The sequence below is a fragment of the Lepisma saccharinum genome, unplaced genomic scaffold, assembly GCF_977018435.1.
Source record: "Lepisma saccharinum unplaced genomic scaffold, izLepSacc3.1 HAP1_SCAFFOLD_411, whole genome shotgun sequence".
Lineage (NCBI taxonomy): Eukaryota > Metazoa > Arthropoda > Insecta > Zygentoma > Lepismatidae > Lepisma > Lepisma saccharinum.
The window spans coordinates 39,843-56,673 of NW_028143113.1; the positions used below are offsets into that span (position 1 = coordinate 39,843).

Consider the following 16,831-nt stretch of genomic DNA (forward strand, 5'->3'; position numbering starts at 1 on the left):
GGCAGCTATCACGTGACTGCTACCACCCATGAGCACAGGAGAGCATGTGCTTTGTTCTCTGCCAGCGAGAGCTCGCTGTTCCCTTGGCGAGGGGAATTTGAAGACTGGGTTTTCACATTCACAGCTGAGGGGAGAGGAAGGCAACCGACACACACGGTGGGGGTATTTCAGATGGCGAAAGGGAAAGAATTGGCCCTATAGACATTGATACAGGGTGGGCACAATTAAAGTTGCTTATCTCAGAGCCCTCTGGAGCCAGGGTTGTCAAAGGTCCAGGAATTTTAAATATTCAATTCCGGTCCAGGAGGGAAAATCAGCAAGCGCAAGTGGGTTCTGGACCGTAAAGAACCTTTATATCTGTAAAGTATTTCAATTCGGTCCAGGAACTTTTTCCGGATCATTTTAAATACGGTTCAGAAACCTTCTTTCAATGAACCAATACGCAACTTGGACCGAATTTAAATTCCGGTCCCTCAGCGGAATTGCGCTGAAACTTGGTACAGGCCGTGTCCGAAAGGTGCAAGACCGTACTTGAAGCGAGCATACTTCGAGAATGGTCTCGCAGTGCGGTCTGGAAGTCGTGGACTGGAAGTGAAGATCTTTCGAAATGCACTTCGACTGCAGCGCCAAATACGATCAGTAGATATAACCGAGGACACGTTGGTTTTCCACGTTTTAAACACATGTTTGTCACCACAGAAATCGCATAACATTTGTAAATGTTCTAATACATACATTTCCACACATTAGAAGAACTGCAACAAACAACGTGCTGGCTTTCTACATCTGCGATTTCAAACAAATGAACAACAAGTCCACTTGTCACGTGACCAAGCCTCCAACTTCTTGTGCTCTGCCCTGTGGTCTCCATACCTCGTGAACTTGACTCTTTCGAACTGTACTAAGTGACGTCACTTCCGTGAAGACCAAACTTCAAGTATGTACTTTGTACAGTGGGATCCATGAGTATTACCGTGCAAATTGTCCATCACCAAGTTCGTGTACTTTATTTGACCAAATAAAAGCTTCAAGAATTAAAAGAAAACTCGAAACAAGTTGTTGACAACTTCTGCACCAGCATACACAAAAATCCATCGCTTAAAAACACATAGGATGTGAGAGAAATCTTAATGAAAATAGTCATGGACAATTTGCACGGTAATACTCATGGATCCCACTGTACCTTTCGGACAGAGCATGGAGAAGCGAGCTGTCCGAAAAAAGTTCAAATTTTCACCACCAGGTGCAAATGTAGCGCTGAAGTAACAACAATCAGTAGTGAGAGTTTATGTTGGTGCAGCAGTGTTCAATATACACCATGCCAACGTGAATGACCCGTTGTAAGTGTAAGACAGTGATCAATGGGCGTCCGAAGTGTTTCCCGTGTTGTTCACTGTTCACCAGAGTTCAGCGCCACAATTGATCCTGGTGGTGAAAATTTGAACTATTTTTTTTTAATCATCATTGGCTTCGCCGTTGTCTCCACAGCCTCTATACCAAGTTTCAGCGTAATCTGTTGCATCTACCGAGCTCCAGAGGGCTCTGAGTAGGGCAATTATATTGTGGCCACCCTGTATCTTTTCCTTGCACTTTCGAAGGATTCGTCCAATAGTGCTATCAGTCGCCATCAAACTCAAGTTTGGCAACAACAGCCACTTTGTGGCGGGGACTGTTTGTACCAGGATAAACCTTCCGGCCTAAAAATTAATATTGTCAGATCTAAATAATTCTTGCTTTTTCACTCCTTCTACATCTGTTATCTTCCTTCTTGCTTGCTCTTCGCTGGAATGGAGCACATTTTCCTTATCCCACTTAGCTCCAGCCAATCACGAACACGGACAACTCGTAAAGCTGAAGGTGACACTGCTGAGTATTAGAAGCCCATTTCTTCGTTTAAATATTGCTGCAAGGTCAATTTCCAATTCTTCACACTCCATTCTACAGAAATTATCACCTTACTTTCGCTTTCATGGTGTAAATAACATTGTTCCCTTCCGCACAATACGACATAAATTTAGCTCTTAGCATTGTGGTTGATATTTCCTGATAAAACGGTACATTTATTGTGGTGTGGAAGCCAAGAACAGTGCTGTGCCGTAGAATGTAAGTCTATATCCAGGGCTATATATATATATGTACACACACACACTCACACGCGCGCGTATATATATGTAGTATACAGGGTGATCACAAAGTCCCATTACCCCCTATCGCGTGTTCACATCGTCATAGATGGTCGCATTGTATTAATGTGAGATCATGGCAGAGGACAACTTGGAGGTAGTGTGACTATTCGTTATGATTTAGTCCAGAGTGTCTGTGTGTACATCATCGTTTTCATAACAGAGTATGATTCTCCGCCATGTACGATGGGAAATTCTCCTCAACATTGCGGGCGTGATGGTTTAGATGTAGATCCTGCAACAATAAGAAACAACAATTCATTAACATCTATGTAATACATAGGGGGTAATGGGACTTTGTGATCACTCTGTATATCCTCCGGTTAACCTTCTGCTACAATGGCAATGCGTATACTTTCTATTTTCGTTTCATTTATAATTATTTTTAACCGTAAAATATTGTAACTTCTAACAGCGCACTAGTTTGCATACACATATCCACTGGCGTACGCAGGGGGAGCTGATGGGACTGCAGCCCCTCCTGAAATTTTGAGAAAACCAAAATTTTTAAATGAAAGCGTTAAAGAACTTGAGAAAAAGTAAAGTAATATCCATTTTTACGGTTCCAGTCCCCTCCGAAAACAAATCCTGCGCACGCCACTCCGAACATCACTGGTCAAGAATGGCGATCGTAGAATAACATTCCTTCATCCTATTTCGTCTGCACCAAAGTAACCTGTTATGGAGGTAGAGCACATAGATTGTACTGTACGTGCAATTATTCCATGGCTGCTAACAGCAATAATATAACAATCATATTTGCATCAGTGGCGAACACTACGTTCCAAACAAGGGTAAAGTATGGAAAGTTAGCTTCTATTGCCCACTTCTGTATTGTATACGGGTTTCTATAAATTAGTTATACAAAAGTAACCGTTAATTGTGAAGAAAGTGTATTTGTAACAGAAATGTTTTATACATCAATGAATACAGCATATCTTCAAGTTTTCTCTGCAAGTGTTCAATATGTGATCCTTTCGTCACACGGCAAATGTCCCAGCGGTATTCGATTTCCTGCCAAACCCTTTGAAGCATGTCTGCATCGATGGTCGCAGCTGCCTGCGTTATTCGGACCCGCAGCTCGTCGACGTTGCTGGGAAGAGGGGGAACAGACACACGTTCTTTAATGTAACCCCAGATAGAGAAATCCATGGGGGCAAATCAGGCGAACGAGGTGGCCACGGAATCGTTCCACCACGACCAATCCAAGTCGGTACTTCACGATTGAGGTAGGCGGTTACTTCTTTATGAAAATGTGGAGGAAAATGAAATCTCGCACCCATATCTTCACGCAATTGTCGCATTAGATAATTCTCAAGCATGTCCAAGCCTCTGACAGTGGGCTCAGCAAAAAAGATGACTGGCGCAATACTAGAGAAGATAAGCAAACGCTCACGCCTCCAGTGGCGCCGTCTGAAACTAACAACTGGAAGCAAATGACGTGCGACAATAAACTTGAAGATATGCTGTATTCATTGATGTATAAACCATTTCTGTTACACATACACTTTCTTCACAATTAACGGTTACTTTTGTATAACCAATGTATAGAAACCCTGTATATATATTGTATATTTGTATATAGTATATTGCATATTTCTGTCGCTTTTGGTCAATGGCGATGAGAATGACGATGATTAAATGAAAGCGTTCACACAGAATGCCCTTGCCCAGGGTAGGACTCAAACCTGAAAACTTCGCTCTGCGACCGAGTCCCACATATTATTGTTTGTTTACTTGAGTTTTTAATGTCGCTTTATGCACAGATAAGCTAATCGGGACTGGACCTGCAGTTTAAAGCGAGGTCCCACTTCTTATGCATTCGTCTCTATCACACATATGCAAACACACGTGTGTGTGTGTAGGTAGGTAAAAGGTAAAGGTACCTTATGTAAAATTGCAACGGGTCGTGAAGGTACAGAGGAGATATGGGGGTAGGCCCCCACGCATTCACAATCTCGGACAGTTGTGGAGGTGATGTGGTCAGCAGGACGCTCCAGCCGCCTTCACTCCTAAGGGTACTAATTTATTAGACGCTAATAGACCTCGAAATGCGCGATTTTATCCTGAATATGTACGTAACCACACAGCACAGATTCATGCACTTTGCAATTTATATAAAAATATATAACATATCTATAAATAATCAGGTATATATTCATTTGGTATGTCTGAAGAAGTTTCATATTAAAGTAACTTTAGTTTAGGTAAATGTTTCGGTGTCGTACCTGTCGTATACCAATTGAACTTGAACGCCAGACCTGATTATTAAATGTTGTTCGTCATCAGTCTGTGCATTGTTCCTGTCGAGTATATACACTCATGCTCATAAATTAAGGATAATAGAGGTTTTGGTGCCCCACGATACAGCACTGACACAAACTAGTTGTGGTAGCACAGACAAATGTTGAACACACAAGAAAGACATCCACATACCCTGTTTAACCCTGTTTATTGCAGAAAACGCGAGAAAAACCAAAGAGCGCACATATGATACAAAGCAAGGGAGATTGTAAAATGTTGTTCCACAGGTCATTGAGCATGTGCACAGGTTTCAGTATGGAATGTGATACCCATGCACATTGACACATGCAGTAAAACTGCTTGGCATACTCTGGAGGGGGTTGTCGAGCAGCTGTTGGGGTATGGCCTCCCATTCTTGCACCAGTGCCTGTCGGAGCTCCTGAAGAGTCCTAGGAGGTGGAAGACGTGCGGCGACACGTCGGCCTAGAGCATCCCAAGCATGTTCGATTGAGTTGAGGTCAGGGGAATAGGCAGGCCAATCCATTCGTATGATATCTTCTGTTTGAAGGTACTCCTCCACAATAGCAGCTCGGTGTGGCCTGGCATTGTCATCCATCAGGAGGAACGTAGGACCGACTGCAACTCTGAAAAGACGAACGTAGTCTTGCAGAATAACATCCCAGTACACCTGACCTGTTACAGTACCTCTGTTGAAGATATGCAAGGGTGTACGTGAACCCAGGATAATGCAACCCCACACCATGACACCACCACCTCCATACTGGTCCCTTTCGACGATGGTACCGGGTCGGTATCTGGTTCCTGGTTCACGCCAGATGGTTACACGACGAGAATCAGTGTTAACACTATACCTGGACTCGTCAGTGAAGAGTACCTGAGACCATTCTTCCATTGTCCATGTCCTGTGTTCTCTACACCAGTTGTTACGGGCTACTCTGTGACCATGTGACAGTGGAATGCAAATTTCAGGCCTCCGGGCGAATAAACCGTGCCTGTTGAGTCGTCTGTACACAGTGTGTCTGGAAACAACTGTTCCAGTGGCAGCTGCAAGGTTTCGAGCAAGCCCCCGGCAGTATTCCGTCAGTGTCTCCGGGCACTTACGGTGAGATACCTGTCTTCTCGTGGTGTTGTACCTAGTCTTACCATAAATACTGTCCCAAAGTTGTAAGTAAATAGACACAAAATGGTGAGAGATATTGTAATATCAGAATAACATGAGTTGCATGGATGCATTATGAACCAAAATCACAAATAATTATTCGAAATGGGCACCTTTAGCACTGACACACTTCTGAAGTCTTCGAGGCCACTCATCAATGGAATTACGCAACACATCAAGTGGATACTCCGCAGCTGCCTTCTAAAGAGACCGCTTTAAACTGTCAATATTGGGATGTCTCTTCTTGCAAGCCATCTCCTGAAGCTTGGACCACAATTTGTAGTCCAAAGGGTTTAAGTCTGGACTGGCAGAGGGCCAATCTGATGTGGAAATGAAGTCAGGAACATTTGCCTCCAACCACTGCTGGGTGGTGCGTTCCTTGTGTGCTGGGGCTGAGTCCTGCTGGAAGCTCCAGTTCTCTCCATGGAAGATGGTGTCGGTAAGATTCTTGCATCGTTTCTCAAGCACTGTCTGCTGGTACACTTTGGCTGATGTTTTTACCCCTTTTTCACAGAAATGGATCGTGCTCTCATAGCAAATGTTCCAGACTTCATTTCCACTTCAGATTGGCCTTCTGCAAGTCTGGACCTATACTCTTTGGACTACAAATTGTGGGCCAAGCTTCAGGAGATGGCTTGGAAGAACAGGCATCTCAATATTGAAAGTTTAAAGCGGTCGGTCTCTTCTGAAGGCAGTTGTTCATTTTCCAGTCGATGTGTTGCGTAATTCAATTGATGCGTGGCCACGAAGACTTCAGAAGTGTGTCAGTGCTAAAGGTGCTCATTTCGAATAATTATTTGTGATTTTGGTTCATAATACATCCATGCACCTCATGTTATTCTGATATTACAATATCTCTCACCATTTTGTGTCTATTTATTTACAACTTTCGGACAGTATTTATGGTAAGACTAGGTACACTGTGGACGTCCACTGCTGTAGCGCCGAGACACGTTTCCAGTCTGTTGGAATCGTTGCCATAATCGTGAGATGACACTTTGTGGCACATGGAGCGCCTGTGACATGACCTGCTGTCTTTGGCTCGCCTCTAGCCGTCTAAGTATCCTTCCCCTCATTACATCATCAATATGTGTTTGTTGACTCATTTCACACACACACTCACCATTCGCACAACTGCACACTTCCTATAGGCACTGTACTCTGGTCAGCAGTTTCGCTCCTGTGAGTCATTTGTCTTCTTACAGCGCCACCACACACTGGATCAAGGTCATAGTCAACACAGGTTATTTGGTACAGTACCCAGACATCATTTCAAGCTGCAACGTGCACATCAAATATTTCTTTGTACAAGATTCAGCATTATTCTTAATTTATGAGCATGAGTGTATATGAAAAGTCATAGCCGTCGTTGCATAGCATGACGAGGCTTCTCGCATTTATACCATTATGTAAGTTATTGTAATAATTCTGTTACTGTGTTGGTGAATTATACACTTTTGTTTGTGTTGAAACTTCAGTCGTATTCTTTACTCCATTTCCTGAATAACCGAAGAACAGAGAGAACCCAAAACTCAACAATGGCGACGAGGATCTTGGAAACTTCATTTGATACTTACTTCTCGTAATTTTACATATTTCTTATGATTGTTCTTCAAGCTGTCTGTTGGAGGTAAGAATCTCTGTACACAATGCAAAAGTTGTCTCAATTTTCTGAATTCTGCAGGGAGCAGGAAAGTATTAAACAATACTTCGATAGATTCGAGCATTTCTGCAAAGCTTCGGACATTCCCGATGATAAGGCTAAGCACGTTCTATTAGCAGCAATAGGGCACAGAACGTATGCTGATTTATACAATCTCATACAACCTAAATCAATATCAGAGCTCAGTCTTGCTCAAATTCAACAAACATTAATCCGCCATTATGAGCCCAAGAAGAATCTCGTACTTGAAAGGCATAAGTTTTTTCTTATTAAACAGAAAGATAATCAAAGCATTCCTGATTTCATTGTGCAAATTAAAGAGCAGGCCTCAAAATGTGATTTTGGTGATCTCATCGATTCAATGTGTCGCGACGTATTTATTCTTGGTATGAGAAGTGTGCGTGTTAGAAATAGACTGTTATCAGATCCTGATTTGACCTTGAAAAAGGCTATAGATACGGCCATGTATCTCAACGAGCTAGAATTAAATGAGGGAATTGTTAACCAAAGTCACTCAAAGAATGCTGTGGAATATTCTGAAACTCCGACTGAATTCACTTCGCGAATACAAAACAGGTACAAGGGCAATCTTCGAATGAATATCAGACAAAATAAAACTGATACAAGGAATATTGGTAACAAATCAAACAATGATTCTGGTAAACCGTGTGGTAATTGTAATTCTTTTCATCCTAACGGGAAATGCCCAGCCTTCGGGGCTACTTGCAGATATTGTAAAAAGAAAAATCATTTCTTGACAGCCTGCAAGAAGAGAGAATATAACAATTCTAGCAAAAACAAATTGGTTTCTAACACAAACATTGTGCTTAACACACGTATCAATGAAAGATCTATCAATGTTCCAGCTTATTCAAAACCTACGATTGTACCAAACAATCACAGCAATTTCAAGCAATCACATTTTTCAGATTTTAATGTGCCGTGCATTCCCATAGATTACAAATTTGCAGATGTTCAAGAAGAAAAATCTAAGAACGAATTTGTTGATTACAGCGCCGCTGGTATCCAATGTAACGCTCAGTGTCCAGAAATTTTCACTACTTTCGTTACTAAAGAAAGTGAATCTGTTTGGCATACACAGGGATCGTTGTTTATCGACTTACAAGTCAACAATTCTAAGATTACATTCCTAGTGGATACAGGTTCTGTCTATACTTTAATTGACAGTAGACAATTTGAGTCTTGATTGCGAGGTTGCACTATACACAATTTTCCTATCATCTTGAAAGCAGCAAATGGTAATAATCTTGGTGTTTTAGGAAAAGTTAACGTTGAAGTTGTATTTCAAGGAATGAAACATAACTTAGATATGATTGTTGTAAAGACAAAATTGAATCGTGCGATTATGGGTTTGTCTTGGATTGACATTTTCATGCCTGAATGGCGAAACATTTTTGTTTCACATGTTCCTCAGATGGTTGCAACTACTGTTGAATCATCAGCAATAAAGGAACTGGTTGCGAATCTAAGGAAAGATTTTCCTATACCTTTTGATGGTGACATGTCCAAGTCGATCAAGCGCTTCGAGATAGACTTGCCATTGAAAGACGATGCTGCACCAGTGTTCAAGAGATATTACGACGTCCCGTACTCGCTTAAGGAGCCAGTCAAGGATGAATTACAGAAGTTGGTTAGTGACGGAGTAATTGAACCTATCAAATCATCATCGTGGGCTTCTCCTCTTGTTGTTGTTCGTATGAAAAACGGTGAATTAAGGCTGTGTGTGTCCTAAAAGAACACTGTAAATCCGCAACTTAGGAAGATGGGACATCCGTTACCTAAAATAGAGGACCTCTTCAACAAGATGGTTGGTTGTAGTTGGTTCGTTTCATTTGACCTTCGAAGGGCTTACCTTCAGTTACGCCTATCTCTGCAGGCTCAGAAGGTCCTTGTCTTCAACACGGAATTCGGGTTATTCATACAGTTGAAGCTTCCCTTCGGAGTAAACTCTGCCAGTGCCATTTTCCAAGCCACGATGGAGCAGATATTGATGGGTGTAGACAAGGTTTCCATTTTCCAAGACGACATTTTAGTAGGAGGAGTTACTCTTGAGGAGTGCAATGATAACGCACGAAAGGTACTGAATCTTTTCTCCGATTATGGCGTCCGCATAAATGAACAAAAGTCTGTGTTCTTTGAGCAAAATGTGAAGTATCTGGGCCATTCTCTTTCACAGAAGGGAATTCGTCCTCTGAAAGAAAACATTGATAAAATAATTCAGTGTAAGCCACCCACTAATGTTGGCGAATTGAAGTCATTTCTCGGTATGGTCACGTATTACGCTTCGTACCTGCCAAACCTAGCTGACTGTGTTGTCAGTTTATATGATTTGTTGAAGAATGGGGTGCGCTGGTCATGGACAGATGTTCATCAGAAGGAATTCCAGGATGTTAAGGATCTGCTATCTAAGGACTTAGTACGCACAGTATATGATCCTTGTAAGGACTTATACCTGATGTCGGATGCATCTCCTACAGCTACGGGAGCAGCCATAATGCACAAAATAAACGGAGTCCTAAAGCCTATCATGTGTATGGCCGGTACATTATCCGCTGCGGAAAGGAACTACACTCAATTGGAAAGGGAATCACTTGCATTAGTCCGTGGAGTCAAATACTTTCACAAGTATCTCATTGGACGATATTTTGTTGCGTTCACCGACTCGAAACCTTTATCTCACCTGCTGGATCCTAGAAGTAACCTGCCTGCTTTAGCCATCAGCAGAATCAACAGATGGAAGTTAGTATTGGAAGAATATGACTTCAAAACTGTTTACACGCCTCATGTTGAGTTGGCTGATGCATTGTCTAGAATTTGTGTTGCAGATGATCCAGTTCGTGATTATTATGATGATTTCGCATGTCAGTTGACAGCTGAGCCGGTTGTCCTTAATCTTATTAAATATTCGGTGTTGACGCGCATTTCGCTGGAATCACAACGTGATCCTGAGCTTTCTAAAGTCTTCGAATATGTTCAAGGGAGATGGCCACAATTCATCGGGAGAACAAAAGGTCATCCTCTCAGAAAAACATTCGACAGGCGATATGATGTCCACTTACAGAAGGGATGTATTTTCGTGGGCGAAAGACTGGTCGTACCTGAATCTTGTATCCAAAGTGTCCTATCTCTGTTGCACAATTTCCACCAGGGAACATGCAAAATGAAGGAAATAGCTCGTTCATCGTTCTTCTGGAACACGATGAACGAAGATATTGAGAGGGTTACGTCTTTGTGTGACACATGTTTGCGATACAATAACAGGCCCAACGTACCGGGTACCGCATTCGAAACGTGGCCTATTGCATCGCAGCCTTTTGAGCGTGTTCATCTTGATTTCTTCCATTTCTCAGACATGAATTTCCTGTTGCTGGTTGACGCTTATTCTCATTGGATATCTATATGGAGAGTGAAGAATATGCAATTTGACACCATGATTGGTTATTTAGATGAATTTTCTTCATGCTTTGGATATCCGAAAACCTATGTTACAGACAATGGCCAACCATTTGCATCTTCAGAGTTCAACTCTTATTGCTCGAAGAGGAATATCAAGCTTCTTCACTCAGCTCCGTACACCCCCCAATCAAATGATCTAGCTGAAAGGAATGTTGGGGTGGTGAAGAACTTACTAGAAAAGAACTTTTCAAATCGTTCATGCATCACGTTGAGAGAGATGGACAGGTTCGTTCTTGAGCTTTTAGGCAGATTAAGGAATACTCCAGTGCACGGGTATAGTCCAGCAGAACGTTTGCTCAAGTTCCGGCCAAGAACAGACATTTCCGCTTTTGACACGTCTAATGGTTCCAAGAATCAGCCTATTAGTCCCGTTCCGTTTATGCCGGGGGAAAAGGTACTTGTGGAACGTCACAAAAAACAATTCAGCCATGGATCCAAGTACAAAATTGGCGAAATTGTTAAATTGATGGGCCGGAAGATGGCGAAGGTTATTGTGGATAATGACATGATTGTTGTTCATCTCACGAAGATTAAGAGGTATCCCGACAAGGTTAGAGAAGACACCTTTGTCCGAATTCATAGTCGACCGCACAGAAACAACCCAATGCTTGTTAGAGAGGAGGACTATCTTCCAGTACCTGCTACTGAAGATCTAGTGGAACATCCAAATGCTACCTGCGACAATCAACCGCTTAGGAGATCACAGAGACCAAGACGACCGCCTGACCGCTATGGGCAAACTCCATGAAACGGGAGTCTCTTCAGCCGAAGGGGGGGGGGGGGAGTGTCGTATACCAATTGAACTTGAACGCCAGACCTGATTATTAAATGTTGTTCGTCATCAGTCTGTGCATTGTTCCTGTCGAGTATGTATGAAAAGTCATAGCCGTCGTTCATGACGAGGCTTCTCGCATTTATACCATTATGTAAGTTATTGTAATAATTCTGTTACTGTGTTGGTGAATTATACACTTTTGTTTGTGTTGAAACTTCAGTCGTATTCTTTACTCCATTTCCTGAATTACCGAAGAACAGAGAGAACCCAAAACTCAACAGTACCAAAGTCTTGAGCGAGATCTAGAATCTCTAACATTAAATCTCGGTCTAATCTCGATTTTACAGAAGTTAGCCTCGTTCCTGGTCTCGTCTCGAAAGAGTCGGTCTTGTTCTCGTCTCGATTTTTGCAACCTTCCATGCCTTATTACAACTCTCAGTATTTAGAATCAGTAACATATGTTGAAAATTTCTGCTTTGATAGCTGAGCAAAAATCTGCTTCATACACGTTCATCCCGCTGGCGATGCGAGAAGAGAGCTGATTTTTTTGTTCGATACGAAAGTAGTTCCCAGTAACACCGTGACGTCAGGGTTTTTCTGCTCACGGAAGTTAGGTAATAATAACCTACCTACACAATTCTTCCTTTATTCCTAAGTTTTATTGTGGCACTGTACGATAAACACGAAACTCACATCATGTTCAGTCTGCAGTTTCGCTATAAATAGTAGAGTGGAATACGTAAATATTAGCAGACATCCATCAACAAGTTTAATGCGATGTGGGTATTGGTGGATCCATAAAATTTTCAAGGGATTGGGCCCAATATAGTATAATTTTCCTGCTGTCGCTTGTTAAAGCTCTCACCGACAGATCCTTAGTGGTAAAACAAATACATTTTTCAATTCTGTTTTTAAACGTTGTTCCAGGGACTTCTGCTAGGGTTTTCTGATGATTTGATTTATTTTACTTCGCTTTTCTGCCTCTTTTGGTTAATCGCGAAGATGAGGATGAGTGTTAATTGATTGACTTGGTTTATCTTGCTTCACATTTCTGCCACTTGTGGCTAATCGCGAAGATGAGGATGATTGATTAGGGGACACTCATACCGAAAACAGGTTTGGATTCGAACACGTGTAACAAGAGAGTAAGTTTAAAACATTAGTTATTTTGATTTGATAATTTAGCAAACTTACGAATTCTATGAAGATAACATTTTGTGTGTTGAAATACAATTCAAAAGCTAATTAATTATTATATAAGTTATCCTAATGAACAATTCTTCAAGTAATCTATACCCAATGAACCGACAACATGGCAAAGTTCTCATTGAACATATCGCGGTTGCGTAGAAACTCAACTTGAACTTGTTATTTGGGACGGCTGCTTCGCCCTTGAACATCAGATGATTGATTTATTCTGTAAGGCGGAAATGAGATTAGAATGAAGATGAATAAATCTGTTTCGAAATTATCCACTCTTCCACCGCAAGCTTATGAAATCTTACTAGCAAATCTGTTCGTGGAAGAAGGTGCTGCCACTTTCAAGCAGAAGCATTCTGTTTCGTGCAACACGTCCTGGAGCGAGCATATTAATAGTTGCAATCGGGAGCGAGGGCATTCCGTGCACGTCCAGGCGAATTTGCGCCGTGCGGGTTACTTTGCATAACCGTTGGAGCGAGTAAACAAAAAATACTACGAGGCGAAGTGACGGAAAGGTAAGCATGTCAATGTAACTACCTGCACACTCTTTTTATGCCAATGGTTCAAAGTTTACAAGATAGTCGATTGGAATGGAAGGTAAATTTGGAGCGGGGCGCAACAGACCTTTTTGTCTTGAGTGAATAGAAGCCGCTCCCGCCCCCCAGAGATTCTCATTATCTAAGTAAAGACTTCGCGATAGTGAACAAAATCTCATATACTGCGGCAACTTTATCGTTTCTGTTTTTTCCCTGCCCAAGAGAGTTCTGGAAGCAGTGGAGAAATATGATAGCATCTGCTCTCCAAGTATATATCGCCTTCTTCGAGCGTTGGCTACACACCCTGTGGCTGGGCTGTTGCCACTGCTGAAAAGAGCTTTTCCGACTCATCTAACAAGAGTTACACCTCTTGTATATATTGAATGTCGATTGCAAGACGGTGTTAACCACTACGGCAGTGGCTCCCAATTTTTTCGAGTCGCAGAGCTGGTTCGATACCCGGTGGATGCACACAGTGGTTCGTATCCTACTTTAAACTGTAGGTCCAGTCCCCATTGACCTTTCTGTGCATAAAGTGGACTTATAACAAAACTCAAGCACATTTTTGGCAGGAGAGAGAAAATGGGGGGGGGGGGTCAGAAACATCTTTCGGAACACAAGGGCAATGCAAATAACATCTCCCGTAGACTAAGAATTTACACCCACAAGAGGGATATAATGTCTATAGCGGCATTTCCCCTCGTCTCATTACATATAACACCTGAGTGTTACCCATGGAGTACCGTAGTTCTTACTTGCACCTCTCGTGTACCGGTTCTACATGCCTGTTGCATTATATTAATTACGTAAACAAAAGACAATAGTTGTGAGAACACAATGGCATTCCTTACTTGCAGTATTCATTCTTCGTGACAATAAGGTGAGAACAAATGGCTTTGGATTCTGCTTATCGTCACGTTGGCATTTTCCAAGAAGCATAACCACAGGACAAGAACCCATTTGGAGTCTTTAACAAGGGCAGCAGGGTTTGTTATCTTTATTGCAAGAACACTATAAGTGCATTGTTCAATAGTTATTTCCTAATAAACACAACTGCTTATCGTGTTAATGCTTTCTTGAATTAATTAATCCTTAAGTGGTATGACGGATTTACGTCTTGTAACATCCCCAGTGTTTTCGTTTCTTATTTAGTGTATTTTAAACAGGGCGTAGCCAGAATTTTTTTTTCTGGTGGGGTCCCAAACCTTTAGATTAATGCAAACAGTGTTTTAATGGTCACACGAACGCTGTGGTGCAGTGGAAGCGTCGTCGCCTCGGTGGAGGCATATAGTGGTTCGGATCCCACTTTAAACTGTAGGTCCAGTCCCGATTAGCCTTTCTGAACATAAAACAACAACAACACGAACGCTGTAACCAACAATTGTGCCGACGGAGACATTGTTTTTATTTTGCTATATTGATAAATAATTTACACAGTTGGAATGAAATATGAAACACACATATTGTCAATTGAAACATACAAGAACAGAATAAAGGATGCCCAACTGCCCGAAGACTTTGAAGGGGGTCGCGACAGACCCTCAAGTGTCTTACTTTATTTCCTGAATAATTTGCACAGTTGGAATGCAATAAAGCAACTATTGTTGCATTTAACGAAGAACTACAGTTATGGGTTAACAGTGATTGCAACGAGTGACTAAAATTTGGGCGACGAAACGAAAGGGCGATTAAAGATAAGAGCGACGAAATCTAGGGTGCGACGAATGATAAGAAGTCGAGGGGTGGTCAAATCATAGGAATCGACGAAAAGTATGGGGTGACGAAATATAGGATTAGGTGGTGACAAGAGACATGGCCAGAACAAAGATAAGGATGACGAAGGATGGGCGACAAGAGACAGGGGAAGGTGACGACGGATGGGTAGAAAAGGATAGCCACGAAATAAGAAAAGGGACATAAAGTTCAGGACAAACTTAAAGAAATCCAGACCTTATCTTCTTCACAATATTGACGAGGCGTGTGTCCACAGCTTGTCCACGTGGGTGTCAACATCGAAGGGACATTTAGTCATTTGACGTCTCTCATAGTACAATGGCAAGAATAGTTTAAATACTTCTCACAACACAAGTACAGTGGCATCCATGAGTATTACCGTGCAAATTGTCCATCACCATGTTCGTGAACTTTATTTGACCCAATAAGAGCTTCAAGAATTAAAATCAAATCAAAATAATCTGTTGACAACTTCTGCACCAGCATACATAAAAATCCATCGCTTAAAAAAACATAGGATGCAAGAAAGAAAATATGGACAATTTACACGGTAATACTCATGGATCCCACTGTACCACACGTTCTCTGTTGCATGTGCTGACTCAGTTGAATGACGAGAAGAGGGAGATGGACTTGCATGACAGTAGACACGTGACCAAAACGTGACGTGGATGCAATGAGGCTGCCCGGTGGGACATGAGCGGAAAGATTTATCTCATAAGACCAGGCAGGGGTCAAACATGCCGTGTTGGTAAATGAAGCGGCACCATGTTTACTTGACAAATGGACATGTTTCATTACCTAGGATATCTATTATGGTAAAAGGTCCTGAAGATTGAGTCAAAGTGGACGTAAAACTATATTTTTAAGCTTATACCGCGTTTGGTAGAACCTGTCCCGCTTCCCGCGCTAGGGAGCGCTCAACAGTTTCGGTGTCAATGAGAAACGAGGAAAAAATCGTCTGCCGGGCAGCGAGGAGCGAATGAAAGCCAGAAGAGAGGCGTTTACGTAGACGCTGTTGCGACGTTGCGTATTTTAATTGGCTGCCTGGCTTTGACTTTCCCCAGCACGGAAACTGTTGAGCGCTCCCTAGCGCGGGAAGCGGGACAGGTTCTACCAAACGCGGTATAGTAAGGTCGCGTTCGAGTTCCCGTCTTGTCATGGACGTTCTTTGTGAGTGTCTCTTCGTCAATTTCATCCACTCGTCACTTGCTTCATCGTCGCGATCAACCAAGGGGGGCAGAAAAGCGACGCTAAATAACAAAAATGCAAATGCGTATAATGTAGACGTACATCTTTGATTAGAAAGAACGAGATGCGAGTTCGCAAGTTTAAATATTTCGTACGTTTACGGAGGAGTGTGTATATAAAACATTACAGGCCGCAACAAGTTTGACATGACTGACGTATAGCAATCACAGATCATCACACAGAGCACGCGAATTTTTCCTCCTTGAGGCTGTTAACCTTTATGACGTAAGAGCGAGACCTGCATTTGCAACAGGAGGCCAGAACCGGTTTCTCTGCCGAGGTCCTGGAATCATTCATTTCACGATGTTATGTAAGCAGCTGGTAGAAAAATTCCTGCATCATCCTTGGGCAGCTGGTCACCGAGTTCTATAGTCAGTGAGGTATAAATTTGTTCCCTGCCCGCGAAATAGCGCGACGTAGTATGCATTCCCGGAACCAGGGGCGTCACGTGGGGAAGTCGAAACCCTTCCCCTTGAAACTTAACAGCCTCCATTAGCAAAAAAGAGGAAAATATGCAGAGTCGCCAGCGTAACGTCCCTCGATGCCAGAGACAGTGGCGGCGATTAGAAGGGGGCGAGGGGGGCAGTT

General features: G+C 42.3%; 1 protein-coding gene across 1 annotated transcript in view; it reads left to right on the plus strand.

The window, feature by feature from the left end:
* The first annotated feature begins 2,058 nt into the window (after window positions 1–2,058).
* LOC145982785 (ATP-binding cassette sub-family C member 5-like) overlaps window positions 2,059–16,831 on the plus strand; it is a 111,617-nt gene continuing 96,844 nt past the window's right edge. The window contains exon 1 of the mRNA XM_083116151.1: window positions 2,059–2,103. The gene's annotated coding sequence lies outside the window, so the exon portion shown is untranslated. The remainder of the gene's footprint in view (window positions 2,104–16,831) is intronic.